The sequence below is a fragment of the Rhinolophus sinicus genome, chromosome 4 (assembly GCF_057876585.1).
Source record: "Rhinolophus sinicus isolate RSI-liver-muscle chromosome 4, RSI-T2T, whole genome shotgun sequence".
NCBI classification, from domain to species: Eukaryota; Metazoa; Chordata; class Mammalia; order Chiroptera; family Rhinolophidae; genus Rhinolophus; species Rhinolophus sinicus.
This window is the reverse complement of record NC_142504.1, coordinates 103,885,763-103,909,645: the sequence shown is the minus strand read 5'-3', so window position 1 is coordinate 103,909,645 and position 23,883 is coordinate 103,885,763. Positions and strand designations below refer to the sequence as shown.

General features: G+C 38.4%; 1 long non-coding RNA gene across 1 annotated transcript in view; it reads left to right on the top strand.

Moving 5' to 3' along the window:
- The window catches only part of LOC148758433 (uncharacterized), a 150,299-nt gene extending 132,293 nt beyond the window's left edge, over positions 1 to 18,006 (top strand). The window contains exon 3 of the long non-coding RNA XR_016020994.1: positions 17,966 to 18,006. This is a non-coding gene — a long non-coding RNA (uncharacterized LOC148758433). The remainder of the gene's footprint in view (positions 1 to 17,965) is intronic.
- Positions 18,007 to 23,883: the final 5,877 nt, after the last annotated feature.

The following is a 23,883-nucleotide window of genomic DNA, read 5'->3' as shown; positions in this document are numbered from 1 at the left end:
TAATTTCTTTTGAACTTGATGCTCTGTCCCTTAAATGTCACATGGAAAGAAAACCCATGAACTGGGCATAGCTCTCTCTCGTAAGACAGAATAATTGTTCCCTGGAAGGAGGAGGCTTTCACAGATCAATAACTGCCTTGAAGCAGGAAAGAAAATAAGAATGTGAGAAGCTCATTATAATATAAGAATATTCCAAATAAATAAATAGCAAGTACTAACATGCTCAAAATAATTGTGTGGAAGTGACTGACAAAGTGTGAGCTTGTAAATTCGATACATAGTTGCAAAAGTTTCATGATGATTACAAATGATGATACTTATAGACTATTTCAGTGATAATTTGTTTAAAATAGATGGGCCAACTGTACCACTTATATGTATAGATAGAATGAAAATTAGCATACGTTGCAGGTGAAGTAGGCTGATTAACGCCTAAAAACATCAAGGATTCATTAAATGGTAAACTAAATTTCAAAATCAACACAATACTGAAATACTTACTGAAGAAATAATGTGATGTTTGGTATTAGCCTTAAAATAATCCAGCCTGTGTGTAGTGGGGAGGGGCTGGTGAGGATTCAGATTAAACAAGATTGATTAAAAATTGCTAATCATTGGAATGGGTGAAATGTATAAGGAGTACATTATCTATTCACTCTACTTTTGTATATATTTGAAAACTTCCAGGAGAAAATAAAAATATAAGGATTAGGGGAGAAAAAAATCAGTGTGACAAATTGAGGAGTTTTGGGTATCGCAGTGTTTTATCAGAGAGTTTGAGGTAGAAAAGTATAATCTGTAGGTGTTTACAGTTTATTTTACAAGTTTCCCTTAAATATTGGTAAGTGACCCGATAGACATGTGGCATGACCATTCGTGATTCTGATGCCTGACTCAAATCGACAGAGCTCAGAAAGAAAAGAGAAAGATGCACCATTCATTTACATTCATCAAACATTCATTTAAACATTAAATTTTTTTTAAAAAATAATGATGTCTTATAATTCAGATATTTGCATGATTTGTTTTCTCCCCTAATAGAGGGTAAGTTCCTTAAATTTCTGACTTCATTTCTTGAATAACTTTGAACCTGTCACAATCATAGAGCTTTGTTTGTAGTCAGGCCTTAGTACCTATGTGGGTATTGGGTAGGTGATAAATAGATATGCCAACAACAAAGTGAAAATCTGGAAGATGTCACTGCTTTTATTGATAATCAAAAGAAAATAATGGAAAAATCTCTCTCTTTCTTCCACCCTCCCTCCCCACCTTGTTAATGGATCTTGGAATTCCCTGTGCTCAGTTTACATCTGCAAATCTATGTAATTTAGAGCTGTTTGACAGAGCGAGTTCTCATTTTCAAGCTAAACTGAAGGGGATGGCTTATGTCACTGACAGATCCATGAGAGTTGGTTTTTTCCAAAACAGTATTCTGTAAAGGCTTCAGATTTTTCAAAATGCTTTCAATTTGGTGATGTTGTTGGAAAAATATTTGCCTCCAAATCAGTGTGCAGCGTAAAACAGAAGGGCTCAGGCCTTGCTGCTTTGCATTAGCAGCAATGAGTATTATTACGGTCTTTGATTCAAACTGGAATTCCTGCTGCTTTGGAAGCTGAGCAGCTCTGTGAGAAACAGGAGGCCGTTTGCTAGTTAGTGTTCTTATCACACTTGAAAATACCAAACCTGTGTTGTAGTTGTGGACAGATTGGTAGTTCAAACTGTGATTTGTTGTCCTTTGGTGACTATTTTGATATTTTTGCATCATGTCTGAGGTAAGATTTGAAAATGGAAAGTTGTGTGTTTGGTTACGATTCTGTTATGATTGCGGTGCTCGTCCCATTCTGGGCCGCATCTGACTATTTCTCAGGGACCTCAAGGAGCAGCCTATACCCTTGGAAGTCTTTGGTAGTTGGCACCAAACTGAATCTGATGATGATTTGTTTCCTTTCCTGAGGAGGAATATTCTGGAAGGACCAGATGGGAGGAACTTCTATGATCCGTCTTCTGAGTGACTCTCAGAACAAGGCTTCAAATCAGGTCTTTTCCCTTCAAATGTTAGTGTCCTTCCACTCAGAACATCCCTGAAAAGAGAATCTGATTTCTCAGCTCCAGAGCAGAACCCCCAGTGCAGAGTTAGAGGGAGGGGGAACACAGCATGGCCGCTCTCCATCTGCAGAACCATTCAGCCTGGGGTTCTTTCTGTAACTGTTTGCAAAGTTCTATTTCTACCATCTCGGAACAAAATGATGCGATAATAACTCGGGGAGCTTCACAAATATATAAAATGACCCAACAGAGTCTTTAGTTTCTATATGGAAGTAATGGTGGACCTGACTTACTTTCAGCAATTCATGGAAATTTGACTTGTGAATCTAATTCCTCAGGCTGGAATCAAGATCTTTTGGTCTGGGGAAATTCCCCTCGAAAAATAAATGTCCAGCATAAGAAATAAAAGACGCTGTCCTTGGTTTACTCTGAGAAGTAGGTGAGGCTTATGTCTTGTCTTTTCCCCGTCTCTTCTTTCTACCCCCCTTGGCATCTCTTTTCCATTCTTTTCAACTGTTCATGATCTTTTTTTCCCCCCCTCTTCTTTTCTCCTTCTTTCCCTCCCTCCCTCCTTCCTTCCTTCTTTATCTTCCTGACTCCCTTTCTCACACATAATGATATCCTTTCTTCTTATAAAAACCTGCTTCTTGTTAAGGGTCTGAAAATATTCAAATGGATAACTGAAATGTTGTTCCTCCTGGAAACAAATATCCTTGAGTTATTTGAAAAAGAAAATCAAAAGTTAAAGAGAAAAAGAAAAAACAAATGAAGCATTAAGACTTTTAGGTATCAGAAATAACATGTGAGGGTGGAATATTCTCCATGAAGCAACCACCTCCCCATGAAACCTTTGGGTGTTAAACTGCTGTTATCCACCTCTCTAACCTGAAAGATGCTTGTGAACAGTTCAGGAGAAGGGGCGGGCCAGAGAGAAAGTACAAAAATAAAAAGACTTAGGGAGAAAACAGTCTCACATGCTTGGAAAGTCCTAACGATGCTGTTGTTGGTTTTTCCTTTTTCTTTTTCTTTTTCTTCTTCTGATCCTTCTTCTTCTTGTAGAAACTTCTAACTAGCTGGCAAAGAACAGGTGAGGTTTGATTTCAAGTAGCTGAACAGCCCTTCACAGTTTGCTGTGTGTTTGGCTATGCCCTTGGGATCGTCTATAGAAATGCCCAGTGTCTGGAGTTTTATACCTGTTGACAAATGCTCCCCAGGGCCTGGTTAACACATCTGCCTAGACTATAATTTGGAAGGCATAATTAATATAATTTACAAAAAGCAAGTGCACATTTGGCATTCTGCAAAACACAGATGAAAAACCCAGAGTTCCCTCCCCAGCAAGTTGGGGTGTGACAGCCCCCATCCTCTGGTTGCCAGCACCAAGCCTTTGATCTGGTCTATGAATCTGAAATGGCTCCTTAACCAGTTTGAAGCAGGCAGCGCTGTTCGTTGAAAGCCACACCCATGCTCATACTTGGGAAATGCTTTGAAGTCAACTCATTTCAGAGAAAAATTCCCAGGATTTGGAAATTGAAAGAAGAGGGAGACAGGTGTTTGCCATAGCAAGTTTACCCTCATGGGGTGGACTTTCCCCACCTTTGACAAGAAGAAACTCAGGTGTTCTTAGTGAAAATTCCCAGGCGTTGGCTTTTAGGCAAGACCCCAAATTCGGGACCAGGTAGAGGTGAAGGGGGAAAGAGGAGAATGAGGCAGACACCTAAGGCACAAGAGTGGGAGGGGCAGAAGAGTTTTAGACAGAGAAGCTAGCCATTTGAAACAGAAGCTGAGATCTACAGAATTCCAAATGTAAATAATGTCTTCCTTTACAAACTCAGTTTCAATCCCTGCTTCATTATGACCTAAGGCAGAGTGGGAGTATGCCAGGAGCAGCGGACTATTATTCTGAGCGTCCTCTGACTCTGAGGATTTCAGAAATCACAAAAATGATGCTTAGGGAAAAAAAAGAAGGAGAAGGAGGAAGACATTGCCACCCGCTGAAGTTGGCTTGCTAGCAGCAAGCTCTGTCCTAAGAAAACGACGCTTCTGAAGTCAAAGGACTGGGTGTGAACCCGTATTCCAGAAATTCCACCAAACTTGTGCTGTAGACAAAGGGCCATCCTTGTTAAGTTCTGGGATTTCTTGTCTCTGAATGCATTTCAGGAACAATATTTTAGCCTAAGGGCTTGTGATATGCAGACTTTTCAGTTAAAACCATATTTTTGCTTTTACTTCTTCCATTTAACTTGTGTTGAGACACCTACATTCAGCCTCCAGCAATGTCAATTACGTCTACCTTAGCTTCTCCAATATGCTTTTCTTAAAGGGACAGTGAAGGGCCATTAATTGGCTTGCAGGTTACCAGGGAAAACAAACTCAAGCATAGGAATCAGTTGATACAAACTTGAGAACCTTTTCTTTTTTTTTAAACTAGCTAGGAAAAGGGAAGCTTTAGATTCTCCTTCCAGGAAGTCCAAGAAGGATAACTCCCAAACTTGTCTTTTTTACAAAAAAATTTATAATGGAAAGTTACATGTCTTAATCGTTTTCTTTTCCTTTCATCTTGAAGAACTCTGTTCTGTCACAGGGTATTAGTGGGATTCCTAAACATAGTCCGTGTCCAATCCCAAGCTCGCTTCTTCCTACATTATAACAAAGCCCTCCATATCATAAGATGACATTTCACAAGGGAAAACCATAGAAACTGTATAAAACAGCAGAGAACATACAACAGAATGGTGCTTTCTCACCCACTGAAATTGTGAGAAGGAAGTTATCGCAAACATCGTCAATTTTTCTTCAAGAAAGAACATGATGGTCAACCACATTCCCGCTTAGAGGTTTTGCTACATGAATTTCTGCTGGTAATCCTGTGAACTCCCAAATAGAGTAGAAACGTCTGGGAGCTCTTGTTAATACATCAAAAAGCCTAATGGATATTGTATGCGTACTTAAGTCTGCACTAAAGTTATATACATACAAAACGTGTGCTGACCTTGTTCTTGCGGTAGGATCTAAAGTTCTTATCGACTGTCCTTTGAGTCTGTAATAAATGAAAAGTTGGAAAACAAGTTAAATTTCTGCTTAATGATTTTTTTAGAAGATTAAAACTTTTTAAACACAGCGTGCATAGAAGAAAACGTAGTTAAAAGGGGAAATGTGAGTTTCTGCACTTTAATAGGTCATTTATCATTAAGATATTTGTCTGTATGGTGTTCTAGCATTTATAGTTCTTTGATTCTTCTATCAAAATATAAACACAAATATCAGATTAGGTTCTCTAATTAAATAATTAAGCTGGTTATTCAGTGACATTTGGAAGACAACTCTACCAACTAGCAGACCTGGCAAACCACCCTGATTGCATAGTATGCAAATTTTAGTCATGAAAATTTGCAATGGTACTATATAAAATATTAACAACTCAGCACAGGAATGAAAATAATGTGAATTGCAAAAAGTGAAAAGCCTTAATGAATGATTTTGTAATTTCGAAGCTGGGGGAACTGAGTGATTTATAAACTGGGTGATGCCATTGCCCCCTGGTAACACCACTCAGCTTGGCTACAGAACTATTTACCCTTCTTTGTCACTCTTTTGTGTTTCTTACCTGCTTGGGATCCTCTGTGAGTGATTCCAGCGACTATTGTATTGTTATTTTAATATGCACCATTATTATAATTTAAAATTCTTGCCTAGAACACGTCCAGCTCATAGTTGGTGTTCAATAAATACTCATAAGTAAATGAATAAATTCATTTTTTATATCCTATATGAGTATCATCCGAGAATATTAAATGGTAGTATTTAGTGCCAGTATTAAAAAATACTGAAAAATAATATTGGTATTGAATTCAGATGTGGTAAATACTGTTATTAGATATCAATTATTTTGATTGTGTATGAGACAGCGAGAGAGAGAGAGAGAGAGAGAGAGAGAGAAACTGTGTTTTAAAAATCAGTCTTAAAACAAAAAGAAACTACAGGGCTGTTGATTTTTGCACATTTTCCCGTTTACACTTATTCCTATGAAAACTCAATCTTGACAAGTGTGAGTTTTGATTCTGTGAGGTCTTCAGCCGCAGATTCTTTTCATAAAATGTATTTGTCTGGCATATAAAGTTGTTTAGATGAGTCTAACTCTACCCAGGAGAGGATGTTTGGAACAGATGTTCACTCCTCTGTTGAACTTAAGGCAGTCACCCTCCCTTTTGTGTACCTTTGAACTGATGCAGAATTTTGAGCAAATTGCTGACTTGTACCCCAGTTTCTTATTTAGGATATTTGATGATCTTTTGTCCTCTACTTCTTCTTTAATATTTTTACATAAGCCACAGCCATGTTAGCAAAGTAGAACTGTAAACTTTGCAGTTTCTAAAACTCAAGATTATATTCTTGTGTTTCACTTTTTAAATGAAAAGTTTTTTTGTTGTTTGTTTTTGTTTGTTTGTTTGTTTGTTTCACACTGTTATTGAGCTCCCTGAAGATGTTGAAACTATATCTGGTACTATTTAAAACTAAACACTGAAACTTGAGTAGGAGCTAAAGACTGTGAGGTAGAGCAAGGATCTCTCCTTATAGTCTAAGTGGAAATTCACGCTAGTTGTGTTCTGTAGTAGCTGTTTGTATCTTCCACAGGGAGGTGTATATAACCCATTTGCCATTTTTCCAGACTATTTTCTGTTCCTCCTCTTTGGGTTGAGGTATATGAGGCTCAAAGCCACACTTGAAGACTTTCAAGATGACATTCAAGTTGGGAATTTGAGTCCCATGGAGATAGTATAGGAGGCCCTTTAACCACACATTTTTTAGTGGAATTTGGAAATGCCTTTGTGAATATTGATATAGATTAACAAAATGATCCTAATAAGGCCAGACTTCAGGCTACCCATCTATGGGAACTGCTCTATTCATTGCTTATGGAAGGGTTTGTTAGGCTGATCTATCTTCATAATTAAGGTGATGTGTTTTCGCAATGTGACAATTCTTGCAAATGATTCCAAGTATCTTATTTAGAAGTTGTAATATTTACTTAGTAAACTATGAAGCATGACAGCGTCCTGTAAAATGAGAGTATCCATAGCTCAGAATGTTCCTCATTCAACTATCTTCCCTTCAAAAGCCTAAGCAATATGTACCTGCAAATCTATTTAGCAAAGTATATGTGTGTGTTTATTTAAATAGAACTTAAATTGCAATAGGAAAGATTCTTTAATATCAGCCACATTAAAATGTTTGCAATGGAAAAAGTGGTCAATTTTAATAATCCTCAATTCCAATGATTAATTCTACGCTTTCTGTGCTTGGCCATTTAGACGGTTTCATGCTGACTTTGTAGGCTTCAGTGTGTTTGGATAATCATCAATTTTGCAGCGCTTAACCCTTCCAGATAAAAATCCTCTTCTTCTTCCCCTGCGTGGTTAAATGGGAAAATCTGCCAGGACTGATGAGCAGCCCATCAGCTATACATGGCGAGCCACAAAAAGACTATAGAAAAGATTATAAACATCTACAGTGTTAGTTACAGGGACGTTATCCATAAAGCATGTAATCCTATCCAAACCTTCCTACGACAGTTTCACAGTGAGCCAGAATTTTAGGATATTTTCTATTTTCAACCCGTGATCCCATGTAATACATAGTCTTGGCATTTCTTATCACTGCCAACCATGCATTTCTCATTTTTTTTTTAAAAACATGTTTGTTCCAAATTTCAATACTGTGCATCCTTTTTGCCTTAGACCAAATGCCTATCATACTTTCTCATCATTTTAATTAAACTTGGGCCCATCCAGGGCACGTGTTTGATTTTTGACTCAAAAGGTGCATGCAAATCATAAATTCTTTGCGATTCAGAATGGAAATACTTCCTGCAGCCTTCTTTCGGCATGTGGAATGGAACAGTCTGCCAGATTTGTGATCGCACATCGTTAGAGCAGAGACCTGCTGATTCAAAAATAGAAAAATAAACCCAGGTTCACCTAATAAGTAAGCATCATGCATCTGTAGTTTTAAGGTCATTAGTCTAAAGAAACAAAAAGCTGGACCTGGAAGAAGGCAATCCTCAATTTTAGCACAGCATCAAGTGAAGAAAGAGCTAACTGCCCACACATGTGAAAACCACTGGGCCCTAGGACATCATACGTGGGATTGGCATCAAGAGCTTTTGAGTTCCTCAGACTCTTCTAGTACTCTCTTTCTGCATGGCCTTGAGCAAGGAAATTATTCCTTTTCCTGGCCTATAAAATGGAGGAAACACTAAAGAACCATGCCTGTTACACATTTCTTTTTTTTCACAGCTTGTATGGTCAATTAGAGCCTTCAAAAAGGCAGTTCTGTAATTACTGAATTCATTTTCATGAATCAAGGTTTTATGTAAACATTGATAACTGAAAATTCAACAAAGAGAAATCCATTAATAAAGAGTATCATCAAAAATAGGCTCCTTAAACTCCCTTTATGGTGTGTTTGTTGCCATAGTGAGTTATAGCAATATTACAACAATAGTTTTTTTGGTTTGTTTGGTTTGTATTGTTTTTGGTTTTTTTTGGGGGGGGAGTTTGCACAAATGAATGTGGGATGTACTCATCTGTTAGGAACATTTTACAATTCAAAATCCTTACAAGCGAAGTGATTGAGCTTTTTAGACTTCATTATAATGCCTGGGAGGGAGGTTATAGGAGATTTGTGGGTATCTGAGTTTCTGGAACAGGATACCTACAAATGTTAGACTGATCAAACACCGCAGGTGCTATTAGTGATCAATGGAACAAACCATTAGAGAGATTGAAGGTTGAGCAATAATGAAGACTCACCCCTGAGTTTGCCTGAGCTTCCCTTGGACTCCATCACCCTCCCCATCAGTGGTCCTTTGACCATTTCTGAATAAGTGTCCAGATGCCCTGAATGAAATGCCCGTTACTATAGTTATATAAATATTATTATCTAACAATTTGTAATCAACTGGCTCAAATGCAAGTCAATTCAATAATATATTTTACATGCTTTATCTCATATTATTCATAACATGTCATAATATAGATGCTATTCGGTTGGTGCAAAAGTAATTGTGGTTTAAAAGATTAAAAATTATTGCAAAAACCACAATTACTTTTGCACAACCAGAGGTAATATTATCATCGCTGCTTTACAGATGAGGAAACTGAGGCTTAGAAAATTTAAGTGACTTACTCAAGGTCACATAGTAAGAAGCAAAATCAGAATTTGAACTCAAGTCTTCTTTACTCCAGAATCAGACTTCTAATCACTCTGATAAATGCTTTCCTATTCAAGGAACTTATTCCATTGTTAGACTAATCTAACAAATATATTAACCTGAAATCTGCCTTCTTCTCCTTCTTTTGTACTTTATCATTTTAAAAATAGTTTCTTATTTTTCAATTATAGTTGACATGCAATATTATATTAGTTTCATGTATACAACAGAGAAACTAGACATTTATGCAGTGATCACCCTAATAATTGTAGTAGCCATCTGACTTCATCATAGTTATTACAATATTATTGACTACACTTCTTATCCTATACTTTACATCCTTGTTACTGTTTTTATAACTGGCAATTTGCACATCTTAATTCCTTCTGTTTTTTTCACCCATCTGCCCCAACCCCCCTTTCATCTGGCAACCATCACGTTCTCTGTATCTATGAGTTTGTTCCTGTTTTGTTTGTTCATTTATTTTTTTTTTATTTTTTTAAGATTCCACATATAAGTGAGATCATATGGTATTTGTCTTTCTCTGTCTGACTTATTTCACTTAGCATAATACCCTCTAGGTCCATCCATGTTATTGTAAGTGGCAAGATTTCGTTCTTGTTTATGGCTGATTAATATTCCATTGTATATATGTATCACTCTTCCTTATCCAGTCATCCTTCGATGGGCACCCAGGATGCCTCCATATCTTGGCCTTTGTAAATAATGCTTCAATAAACATAGGGATGCTTATGTCTTTTCGAATTAGTGTTTTGGGTTTCTTTGGATAAATATCCAGTAGTGGAATTGCTGTACCTTCTTTGTCTCTTGTTATAGCCTTTGTTTTAAAGTCTGTTTTGTCTGATATAAGTGTTACTGCCTCAGGTTTTTTTTTTTTTGTTTGTTTCCATTTACATGAAATACCTTTTTTCATCCCTTTACTTTCAGTCTCTGTGTATCTTTCAATCTAAAGTGGGCCTCTTGTAGGCAGCATATATATGGATCTGTGTTGTTTTTTATCCATTTGGCTACCCTATGTCTTTTGATTGGAACATTTACTTCATTTATATTTAAAGTAATTATTGAAATTAGGTATGTAGTTGTTGCCATTTTTTATTTATGTTTTTTATTTTTTATTTTTTTCCTTCTTAAGTCCCTTTAACATTTCTTGTATACTGGTTTGGTGGTGATGAACTTTAGCTTTTTCCTTTAGCTTTTTCTTGTCTGGAAAGCTCTTTATCTGTCTGATTCTAAATGATAGCTTTGCTGGGTAGAGTAATCTTGGTTGTAGATCCTTGTTTTTCATAACTTGCAATATTTCATGCCAATCTCTTCTAGTCTGAAAATTTCTGTTGCGAAATCAGTTGACAGTCTTATGGGAATTCCACTGTAGGTAACTAGTTTTTCTCTTGCTGCTTTTAATAGTCTCTCTTTTGTCTTTAAGCTTTGGCATTTTAATTATGATGTGTCTTGGTGTGGGCATCTATGGGTTCATCTTGCTTGGGATTCTCTGTGCTTCCTGGATTTCTATGTCTATTTCCTTTGCCAGGATAGGGAAGTTTTCTGTCATTATTTCTTCAAATAGGTTTTCAATTCCTTGCTCTCTGTCTTCTCCTTCTGGTGCCCCTATGATGTAAATGTTGATATGTTTGATGTCTCAGAGGACCCTAAAACAATCCTCATTTTTCCTTCCTTCCTTTCTTCCTTCCTTCCTTTCTTTCCTTCCTTCCTTCCTTCCTTCCTTCCTTCCTTCCTTCCTTCCTTCCTTCCTTCCTTCCTTCCTTCCTTCTCTCTCTCTCTCTCTCTCTCTCCCCCCCCACCCTTCCTCCCTCCCTCCCTTCCTTCACTCCTTCCTTTCTTTTTCTTCTTTCTCTTCTTCTCCTCCTCCTCCTCCTCCTCCTCCTCCTCCTCCTCCTCCTCCTCCTCCTCCTCCTCCTTTTTCTTCTTCTTCTTCATCTCCCTGTTCTTTCTGTTCTGATTGGGTGTCTTCTGCTACCTTGTTTTCTAAATCACTGATTTAATCCTCTGCTTCATCTAATATACTATTGATTCCCTCTAATGTATTCTTCATTTCAATTATTGCCTTCTTCATTTCTGACAGTTTATTTTTTCTATATCCATTTTTATGTTTCCTATCTCTTTGTTAAAGTTCTCACTGAGTTCATCTACTCTTCCCTTAAGTTCACTGAGTATTCCTATAACCACTGTTTTGAACTTTGTGTCTGGTAGGTGGCTTGACTCTATTTTGTTTAGTTCTTTTTCTGGAACTTTGTTCTGTTCTCTTATTTGGGAAATATATTGTTGTCTCCTCATTTTGGCTTCCTCCCTGTGTTTGTTTCTATGTATTAGATAAGGCTGTTATGTCTCCCAGTCTTAGTAGAGTGGCCTTATGTAGTAAGTGTCCTGGGGGCCCAGTGGCACAGTCTCCCTGGTCACATCACCTGAGATGGGTGTTCCAGGAGTATCTCTTGTGTGGGTTGTGTGTGCCTTCCTGTTGTAGTTGAGTCTTGGTTGATGTTTGCATGTCAATAGGAGGGATTGGCCCTCAGGCTATTGGCTGTGAGGGCTGGCTATACTGTAGTGGAGAAGCTGTTGTGCAGGAGCTGATCCTATGGAGCAGGATTTGCTGTAGTGGTGCTCTGGTGCCTTCTCAGTCTGCCCTTTGGGTGTATAATTTGTGGAGGTTGTTGGTGGTACTCTGGATTGGGCTGAAGCTGGTCACTGGACATGCTGGCCCTGGGGCCTCCTGCGGAGGGGGACTCCATTACAGGGCAAGTTCATCCACTGCCTGTGCCCAGCCTGGGGCCACCTGGCATGAACCACAAAGCAATCTGCAGGTGGTAGCCACCCGTGCTGGGCTTGAAGGTGCCTTGCGAGGCCAAGCTATGAATCTGAGGCCAGCTGTTGCTAGTGCTGGGTTTGTGGCCACTTGGCAAATAGTACAGGGCATGCTGAGGCCACATACTGTTGTTTTGGAGTTTGTGAACCTTTGAGAGATTTTAGGAAAGACCGTAGCATAAGCCAAGACAGGCCGTTTATATGAAAAGCCGCTGGACATAACTTGAGTGGGTCCACAAATTGGGTGGTGCAGAGTCTCAGGGAATCAACAGAGCATGGTAAACAGTGTTAGCCACATTGATGGAGCCTCAGGGGAGGGCTCAATAAAGGAATAATGGATTCTACCATCACTTGTGTCTGGGAGAAAGCTGCCCCTCCAGCCCTCTCTGAAGCCAGACAATTCAGTCCCTCTCCATTTCTCTGGTGACTTTCCAGCTGCTGCTTCAGTGCTGGAGCTCAGACTGAGTGAGTCCATCAGCGAGTAGGTCTGTGTGCAAAGGCCCTTTAAGCAGAATACCTGGGACTCCAGCTACCCTCTGTCTCACTCAGCAACATCCCTGCTTATTTCCACAGCCAGACGTTGTGGGGACTTTTCTTCCCAGTACTGGAACCCTGGGCTGGGGAGCCTAGTGTGGGGCTGGGGCCCCTTCCCCCTTTGGGGAGACCTCCACAGCTGAGATATCCCTCCTGATTTTTAACTGCCACAATGGGTGTGGGGCCAGCTTTTTCCTCATCTCTGCCCCTCCTACCAGGCTCAAGGTGGCTTCTTCTGTATGTCCTTAGTTTTTGGATTTCTGTTCAGCTAGACTTCAGGCGATTAACAGTGAAGGTTGTTCTGTAGTTTAGTTGTAATTTTGATGTGGTTGTGAGAGGAGGCAAGCACAACATTTACCTATTCTGCCATCTTGATCCTAAATGTGTTATTCATTTTCAAAGTTGTTTGGGCTATTCTCTATTCTTTGTATTTTCATATGATTTTTAGAATCAGCTGGTCAATTTCTACACAGAAAAACAAAAAGAAAAAAAAGACGCCTTCTGTGATTTTGATTGGGATTGTCCTGAATCTAGAGATTAATTTGGAGATATTGGACATCTTACAGTTTGAGTTTTCTGACCCACAAACCCAAATATGTGTTCTTTTTAAATCATCTGCCTTAATTTCTCTCAGCAATATTTTGCACTTTTCAGTATAAAATTCATTCATATTTTTGTCAAGATTTATCCCTACTTATTTGATATGTTTGATTGTATTGTAGACGGTATTGATTCATAAATGTCAATTTCCCATTTTTCCTAGTATGTATAGAAACACACTGGTTTTATATGTGAATTTTCTGTCATTCAATCTTGCTAAATTCACTTATTCTATATTCTCTTGGATTTTCTACACAGACTATCTTGTCTTAGTTCTTCCTTCAATCTGGATTCCTTTTTTTTCTTTTTCTTGCCTTATTCCACTGGGTGGAATCTCCAGTACAGTGTTGAAGACAATATGTGAGAGAAGACATCCTTGTTTCTGACATTTCCATCTGCCTTTCTTATGTTCTTCAGGGACAGAAGCTAAGACATTTGTCTGTGTATTCCTAGTCCTTATCACAATATTTAGGACATAGCAGGTACTTATTAAAAGACAGCCAACAAAATTAATGAAAGAAATTTAGGATCTACTCCCTGTCCACAGCTTAATGTGAGAGAGAAGAAAGATAGACATTGGAATATAAAGTTCTACTATAAAATGAAAGTGTTTTATGGCTAATAATAGGGTGCAGAGGAAGAATGCCTCATTCTCTGCTTGTGGTAGGGAGGGGGAAAGTGATAAGGGACTCATGAAAGTTTTTCTGGAGAAGATGATGCTGAACTGGATTTGGAGGAATCAACAGTCAGGACAAGGAGAAAGATCATTTTAAGTATAAGAAAATATACAGAGCAACAACTCATAGTGTGCTTGGGAAAATAGAAGAAATGCGGTATGAAAAACTATAAAAAAAATTAGAAAATTTGGCTTTCGTATTTCCTCCCTTTTTTATTCTCCTTATTTCCAGATGTATAGCCCTAGTTTCCTCAACTCTGCTTCCCATTAAATAATTCCTGAATCACTTAACACTCTAGTTTTCCACTCTGGAGACTTTTTGGTTCATATGTACACTCATAGTCCCCCAAACTGAACTAAGTTCCAGGTGTGACTAACCAACCAAAGGTACATATTGCTTTCTTGAACAATATAACTGAACATTATAATTGCAGGATCCAAATGCATGTGACACACTCACCTCCACCTGCCTTCTTCAAATATAATTTTGCTGTTTTAAAGGAACTAAATCTGGCAGCAAACTCTATGCCACTTTCATCACATTTGATTCAGAACCCCAGGGATTCTTCTTTGTCTTAATATCTCTTGTTATAAAATCTAGCCTAAGTATCTTTCTTCTCTTATTTATAAGGCACTGTATTGTCATCTTGGAATGAGACAGAAATTTTACTTCAGTAGGAATTTCTAGGAGATATTTGGAGGAAGAGGCAGTCCTGAGGGTCATGAGGGATCGACCTGCTGTTCTTAGGAAACTTTGATGGAGCCTAGTGGAGCATAGTAGTTTTATTCCATGTAATGAGAAATTGATATTAAATCCCTTTTGTATAAAATAATTACAAGAGATCAGAATCTAGCATTTGTCTCAATAATATTCAATGTCTGAAGGACTGAATATCCACTCTGAAAGTTGTTCTTGGCAAAACATGCTTTCAGATTCTTCTCAAAGCTCAGCAGGGTGAATGGTAAGGTCCTATATCAACATGCTTCATTCTTATTTATTATTTCTTATTTCCTTTAATTTCTCCATGAAGCTTGCAACCCAGCAGGTAGTCCTTTAAACAAATAAACTCCCCCACATTTTCCCGTACACACTCAAACACACGTATGCATATATGCACACACACACATGCACTACACACACAGAAAAGGGCCTATTTATCCATCAGTGTTAGCTAATGTATCTTAAGAGGGGATATGTCCTCTTGCCTTTTCTGTAGCAGACACCAGGGTAGATTCTGTGGAGGAATGAGTTTCTTGTAAGGGCCTCTCCAGTGACATCTCAATGGAGCTTCTTTATTTAGTGTGAAGTGAGGTAAATTCCCAAACATCAGACTTATCTTCATTGATATGAACTCACGGAAAGATACTTCAGAGTCCACGGCAATGGAGAAAAATGGAGAAGTGTCAGTAGCTGACTAGTTGTGTGATCATAAGTGTGACCTCTACAGTCCCCTATAATGCTTAATTTACTTATCCTGGCCTTCGAAATTTAGCAAGGAAGCAGGGGGACTGATCACACCCTTACTGACCTTCAATTCAGGATCAGATAGGGAAGACCCCATTAGGAGAAGCCACATTTTGACTCTGATTATTTGCACTGCCCTCTTATCCTACGTGCCATGGTTTTCCTTACCAGCACAGTTAATGTAAATCTGTTTTGTTTTTATTTCTCACCAGCATTTGGTAAACCTTATAGTAGCCATGTCACTCTGTAGAGCAATGAGCTGTCCATTCAGCCTTGAACGTTCTTATTTTGCTCTCCCCATTCTTCTCTGACCCTAATAATTGAATTAAACTTAACCAAATCAAACTGAATTGAAGTTGCTATTGGCTAGTCTTGAGCCAGCCTCCATTTTCTTCTTCCTTCTCTAAGCTTTGTGGGCCATATCCAACTAAAGCTTTTGTGGTCTATTCTTAGCCCATTGCTTTGACCTTGTATTTTCAAATAGTGAGTTTTGAATAGTGATCTCTCTGTCTTTTGGGGGAGGAGGGATGCCTGAAGAGTAGGAAAGTTATTAAGGGTAAAGAAGGAGAAAGAAATGCAAGATACAAGCTGTCTCTGACCAGTTTCAGGCATCTCCTTACCTTAATCCACAGAAAGCACCAAAATGGTTGCTACCAAGTGATAATATATACTCATTGTACCACATTTGGGCATCTCAGTAGATGTCCTTTATATAGCTGGAGACTTATGGAACAAAGCTGAGGAGGGGATGTTTGCTGGTTACAGTCCAGCTGGTATTGGGTTATCCCAAACCCACTGCGTTTTGCGTTCCTATGCTGTATTGCTGCCTTGCTTCAGCCAGGCCTTGACGCTGCTTTTTAGAGATCCAGGAATGCCTGGATATAACCACTTTCTTTCTGGTATACTCAAGACTCTCTGGTGTTCTCTGGACACATACATTCTCCAGCCAGCCTTGTCTGAGAAGGCTATGTCTACCACTGCCATACTACAGATTTTTCCAGACTCCAATAGAACAAGAGTGGATTAATTTAAGGAGGAACTACTTAAATCTCTTTTCTCCTGAGCTCTTTACCAAGTTGCTACAGAATCTCTGCTGAACACTTACAGATGATTTGCTCCACATTACTCCCCATTCTTATGACCATTAACAAGAAATGGGGGAATGTTTGAGTCTGGAAATAAAGTTTCTAACCCTCTAGCAAAGCCCTAAATTCACTAGGGCAGTGATATAAACAAATGACAAGTGGTGACTTTCATTAACCTCAACCAACCACAGCTGCATTAAACCAATGACCCAAGAAGTCTGGTATTTTGTTATCATATAGGATACAGCCCAATATCAACACTCTGAAGGAAAAACATTTGCAAGAGAAGCAACCCAGTTTCTGCCAAATATTGGGATAAAGGCTAAACAAGCAGCTGGTGATTTAAGACAGAGATACAGAAAACACTAGGTCAGTGTTTCCTGACCATGTCTCTCTTTGCAACAGGCAGAGAAAACTCAGAGAACAGTTTCAGCACACAGACCTCCATTACCTCCTCCTCCATGAAATTAGAGAGCTATGTATGTTACAATCAACTGGGAGTTAAAACCTCCTGATTGGAGAGACACATTTAGTTTTGGGGCCATCTTCCTCATAGTTCAGTTCAATTTAATTACATTCAGTTCAATACAAAAACCATTTACGGAGCCCCTACCTTGGACTAGACTATGTATTATGAAGGGTGTGAAGATGACTACATTTCTGCTTTCAATAACATATCCTGGGGAAGCAAGAAATAGACACATGTACTTATGGAAGGAGGGCTGTGTTAAGGATCCTCTGATGGAGACAGAGCTCGGGATCCAAAGGAGAAACCAGTAGCAACTCAGTGGAGAAGAAGACAGTTGAGTTGGCCCTGGAGAACTGAGTAGCAAATCACCCAGTGGATTTGGGGGTGGGGGTGGAGGGGGAAGGGTGATAAAGTGTACTTGAAAATGAGTTAATGGTCTGATGAAAGGCATTGGGTCATGAAATTTTATTGTTGTCTAAGAAACAGTGACTTATCTGATACACTGTTTTGGGGGACAGGCTACGCACACATAGGTAGGGCTAGATTGTGAGGGGCCTTGAGTGGCATGCCAATGAGTTTGACTTTCTGGTTGAGAAATTCATTCATTCAATGAGTATTTATTGAGCATCTATCATGTCCCTGTTGACATATTTATTACAGTGGTGAATGAGAGACAAGCTCTCTTCTCCCATGGAGCTCATATTCGAGGGCAGAGCCAGACTATTATAAAGTAGACAAATCAAGAAGATAATTTTAAAGAGAAATCGTTACTGGGAAGGAAATAAAGCGGAGTGATGGGAGAGAGACAGAACTGGGGTGGTCGAGGGTGAACTCTCCAAGGACATGATATTTGTGCTGAGACCTAACTGATGAAAAGATATCAGACATGCAAAAATAAGGGAGGGAAGAGAGTTCCATGCAAAGAAGCAGAGCCTTGCAGGCCATGGTACAGCTTGGGCTCTATCCTGAGTGGAGTGGGAAGCCAGTGCAGGGTTGAAGCAGAGGAGTATCATATGGAAGCTTACACCTTGCTCTGCAGGAAACCGACTGCAGTGGGTCAAGAATGGAAATAGAGAGAAACCCATGGAAAGGCTCCTGAATTTCAGGTAAGATATGATGGTGGCTTGGATTAAGATGGTCCCAATGAAAGAGAAGAGAAGGTGACTAAGTCAGTATATATTTTAAAGTTAGTATCAACAGGACTTGGGGTTGAATTAGATGTTGGAAAGAAAGAATAATCAAAGATGGCCTTGAGGGCTTTAGCTTGAGCAGATGGTTGTGTCATTTGCTGAGATGAGGTGGAAAAGACCAGAGAAGAGATGAATTTGGGGAGTGGAACATCAAGGGTGTTTTCTTTTTGATAGATTATTAAGTTGAGTTTTCTATTGATCATCCAAGTGGTGATGATGAGGGGCTGGCTATTATGTGAGTTGTAATTCTAATATCAGGGCAAAGGTCATGATTGGAAATAATAAGTTTAAGCATGTACTTAGCCTAGAGGAGTAAATAATGTGGGTTGATTTCTCTTGTAAAAAGCTGTGTGTTTTTTAGGGCGGGGGAGGCTTACTAATCACAATAAAATCTCCACAGATATCGACATCGCTATGAAAAAGGCTGCTTGATCATCAGACCAAATTTCCAAGCTTAAAAACACCATTATTTCAGTAAGAAAAACACTAATTGAAATGAACATATTGACTAATTTGTAAATTTTCAAGGCTTTTGTATTACAAATGCTTGCATTTAATGCTACGGACTCACATTATTACAATGAGATACAGGAAGGGCTGGTGGGCATTTTTCAGATGAGTAAAATCTTGTTGTAAACTTGGACATGGAGAAAAATCCTCTTGCTTGTTTATGAAATATTTTGAGCTCATTAAAAAAAGGTATAAATATGCTAGCCTAATCACAGTAACATTTTAAAAATTCAAAATTTGTTTCCCTGTAATGGCCTCTGACTTCCTCATTATTGGGCCACTAAATTCATGTAGAGAAAATGATTGAGGAATACAGCTAGGATGACTTAGGAGGGAAGACGAGACCACATAGAGGTCCTTTAAAGCTGAGGGTGTTGTAGGAATGCTTCACCCATGCTAAATAATAATTACATCAACAATAATAAACTTTCTCAACAGAAACTTATTAGATCATTCATCTCTATGTGAAATCTTTCAAAGGGCTCTATTCAGCTGAAATACTCTTGCATGATGTGCAAATGAGGATGAAAAAAAGCCCGAGAATGTGGACAGAGAGACTGAGATGGAGCAAGCAGACCAAAAAATATTGAACCAAAAAGTAATGCATGAACTGAAGTACATCTGGTGAGTATGCGTACTGTTGCTGTACGCTAGAAACCATTATAAACCATTTGGAGCTATCAAAAAAATTGCAGCCCAGGTGCAGCAGTTTATATTTTGAAAACGAAATAAATCTAGTGGATACATGGATGAAGAACTTGCAAAATCTTATTAGAAAAATAAATCTGTTTTGAGTTAGAAGAGTGAAAAAATCCTAACAAATTACTGGAGAAGAAGTGTTGCAAAACTCAATACATTCATGTTTATTCAATAATCACACACATGTTCCATTAAGAAATGCAGGAAAAAAGTGCAATAAATATTGACTTTCACAGCAAAATGTAGACGTATATGTGCAAAGAATAATGAATCTTTTTCATGACAGTTTGGGAAAAAAACAGAAACTTCGAGCCATTTACATGGGTTGAAAAATAAGAAAGCTGTCCTCTTTAGTCACAAGGGGAAAAAAAACATTTCAAGTTTGTTGTATAGAGATTATTCATTTGACTCGATTCTTTATACGCAGAAAACCAAATAGTGTTTGGTTCTTTTCTGAATATAGGAAATCCTGGGGCAAGATCTAAGCTTGCAACTCTTTTAATTTGGGAAGTGAGCAAAATCATGGGTCAACTCTCCCTCTCACGCCGTTGATTTTCCTAAAGCTCTCCATATAGAATTGCTTGCCTTAGGGGATTTGGGGCATTGGAGAAAATCACACTGTGTTCTAAACACCTCATACCACCTCCTAGCAATATTTCTATCTAGGAAAAATCATGTTAAAATGAACTTAAGAACAAACTTGAAGGGGTAGGGGAAATGACAAGAACATTTTGGGAAGTCTGAGGCTCTGCTGATCAGAGTATAACTTGGTACCATCTTCTGAGAGGGGCAGTAGCACAACTAACTAGGTTATGTGTGTTAAACACCTTTAAAAATTTCATGGCCTTTAACCCTTCAGTTCCGGAGAATCCTAAGAAAACAATCAGACATACATGTATATAACAACTTTCATACAAAGATATTCAACAGTATTCTTTATAATGGTGAAAACATGGAATTGACCTAAATTTCAACGGTAAAATGATTTAATAAATTAAATTATGATTTACAGTGGACTATGGTGAAACCTTTAGAAGTCATGTTTTAAAGAATATTTATTTACCTGCAAAACTATTCATGAAGTATTTTTAAATGCAAAAGCCCCAAAATTATGTTATATACATTTATATACAAACTGTATAGAAAAAAAAGACTGGAAGGACATATTTAAAGAATGTTAACTGCTTACTTCTGGGTGAAGGACTTTTGTATAATTTAAATGTTATTATTTTGTGTGTTTTCAAAATTTCTGTGCTGATAATTGCTTTTATACTCAGAAAGGAAAAACTTAAGTGTTATTAAAGAGAGAGTCAACCAAAAGTTTCAAGAAAGTTTTTCTTTAGTTATTGTAAGAAGGAGGCAGAATCATAAATCTTGTTTGTTTTCCTGAAGCCGTGGATGAAATGGATCCTGCATTCTCTAAGTCTCTACCTGGCCAGCAGTAGATGGAGTCTTTGGGTGGGCAGGATCTGGGTCAACAACTCCAAAATGAGAAACACTGGTTGTACCTGAAAAACATACCCATTAGTTCAGTTGGAAGGAGCTAATCTCTGTAAATTCCCAATCTGCTGTGTGATTCCTGGTGGGACAACTGAACGGCAGGTTCCACCTTCAGAAACTTGCTTAATCCCTAAACCCCTGCAGTGCAGAGCTTCCACTGGCTCCCCCACTGATTTCTCAAGAGTTCCCAGGGTTATCATCAGGTTGGTGGGGCATAACACCGTAAGAGAAATGGGCCCTGCGTTTTGCAGCTCCACGTGCAAATGTGGACACAATCACTTGCCCTCAACGTTATAAGATCATATAACGATGCTTGGTAAATTGCTTTTGGAAACACAGGCAAGTCTGCGATTCCATTACCCGTCCTTAATCGGTATTCCTATTCACTCATGTAAGCACCATTGAAACCATTGATCCTGAACTTTATATAGTCATCAGCAAGTGAGTCTGGGAAAGTTTAGGTGCCAAGATCTCAGCAAACTATCAGGATAAGCAACTGTAATCGCATTAGGCAGATAATACCAATGCAAACCAATGTTGGTGTGAAGATAAAGGAAAATTATTAAGGAAATAAATCTGCTGAGAAATAGTGCTCCAAGAGGACAAACTGAAATGAATGGGAATATCCACTACTGATCCAGACTATCATTTCACTCCTATTAAACAGATATTTGAGAACTGATTTTATCATCAAGAATACTGATTTCCCAGTTTGAAAGTTTTTGACCCTAGGGCAGTATGAAGATTTTAGCTATTTAGCAACAATTGTTAAAAGGAATTCTTTCAACACTTTTTCTATGCTGTATATTAACATTTATGTGTGGGTGGTTTGTACTGTGGATTTCATTGGCTCTATCCCATTAAGGGAAATGCTGAAGTCAGCCACCACCCATGGTGCCAGTAGGGCTCTACTGTGAGAGAATGGTGGTAAACTCTATGAAGAGTTTCTACTGTTTTTATGTTGATTAATGAGAATTTTTCCCTCATGTTATGTACCTTGTTTGTTAATTAATATTATAGCTCTAGAGCTAGATTTATAGAGACCTGTCATCCACCCACCCATCCAGCTTTCCTGTGCCTGTGTCAGAAATCATTTCAGATGCCTTCCAAAACAGAAAATAAAATTAAAAACTCATGATTAAGGATCATGGGACAAAAGTAGAATAGTAAAAAAGATTAAATAAAGCAAAAAATGAGTTTAGTAATTCACAAGTCCTCTGCATTTCCTAGAAGTGGGCCAACTTTCTAGTGGCCAGTGCAGAGAGAGAGAGAGAGAGAGAGAGAGAGAGAGAGACAGAGAGAGAGAGAGACAGAGAGAGAGAGAGAGACAGAGTCATCAAATCTTGTCCCACAAAGCCCTTGGCTTCCCAGCAGGTACCCAAGGGCAGGTACAGTAGGTCAGACCAGGCAAAGGGAGCTCCTTCCACCCTCCTATTCAGTCAGAGGAGTTCTAAGTTTATTTGTTTTATATAGTGTTGGTTCTGTGTAAGACTTAAGATTAAAAAAAAAAAAAATCCTCCATGAAAAGACATGCTCGGTAGGCACACAAGTCACAGTGACCCTAAGAGTAAAGCCAAGCCATGAGCAGGTAATGCATACCCATTCTTGGTACTAAGGCTGAATATATATCTCCTGTGAGACCTCATGGACAAGATGATGATGTTATAATCAGCAATGTCCTCAACAACACCCTTGACGAGAATCCTTGAAGGTAAGTGTATTTTCTTAGCTGAAAGTTTAAGTATCTCATTCATCTATTTATTTATTCAACAAATTTTTATCAAGCACCTACTATTTGAACTGTATATAGCCCGGGAGTAGCAGGTAGGTGGTATACTGTCAAACGTAATTTACGCTTTTTGTTTTTGGGAAATAGTCTTTTTGATATTAAGCCATTTGTGAAAAATTATACACTAATAATAAAAATTATATAATTATATAATAAGACTAGAATCATCAAATTCAGAGAATGAGAGCTTTGTAATCACGGAGCCAGAGTGAATTTTGCATTGATTATCATAGGATCTTCCTAACATAGGTCAGACTGACATTCTTTAAAGAATGTCCAGCTAGTCTTCAGATAGTTCTCAAGGCTGATTGTTATACAATTTAGTTGTAATTTTAATGTAGCCATTGGAGGTGGCAGCCACAGCGTTTACTATTCTGCCATCTTTGATATGAAGCAAATTTTTTCATTAATAACATACCAATGCATTGTCTTAAATAAAGTTGAGAATTTGATTTTAAAAAGTCCGGGATTTGGGTAAATACAAATGTAGGGAAGGAAATGTAGGTATGATGGTGTGCTGCATACACACAGGTAAGTAGAGAGGAAATAAAATAAAGACCATTAAGAAGTACTAAGCGTGAGTGTTTGGGGAGAGAGAGAATGAGAGAAAACAGGAGAATTTGCAATTTCTGTCTAGAAATTTGCAATTTCTGTCCAGAAGTTTATTGACATTCTGTAGTGGACGATATTGGCACCTATCAATGCGAAGTTTGGAGCCCCCCCCCCCTCAGTGGCATAGACAATTTACATCTAATATTACATTTTTGGTTAGTGAGGGAAAGAAGACATCCTGGAGAGGAGTGGGGGTGAGAAAGGGAGGGCAGATCACAACTTTGAGATTAAAGCTGCACTTACCAATAAACCTTGTTTAGTCATTCTCCTTTTTTCTAAAAATATAGTTTTATTCCACATTTTGTAAAATGTGTGATTTTTAAAAGAGCCACTCTTTTGGAGGCAGTGGACTCTGTAGAAAAGTGTGGATTTGAACCCTAGCTCTTAACTCTATGGACTTGGGTAAGTAACTTGGCTTTTCTGAGTCTCTCTCAGTTTCCTCATTTTCAAAATCAAGATAATAACAGGTAATCTCCCTATTCACACAGCTGTAGTGAGGATTAATTAAGGGTTATATTTGTGAAAGCTGCCACATAATTTAGAATATCCCTGGGAGGAACCATAGAAAAACTAACAAAAATGGCTCCATTTGAGGAGGACACGTGAGAAACTGGGGATGGGCGTTGGGGAGGGATGGAAGAGAGAAAAGGATGGTAA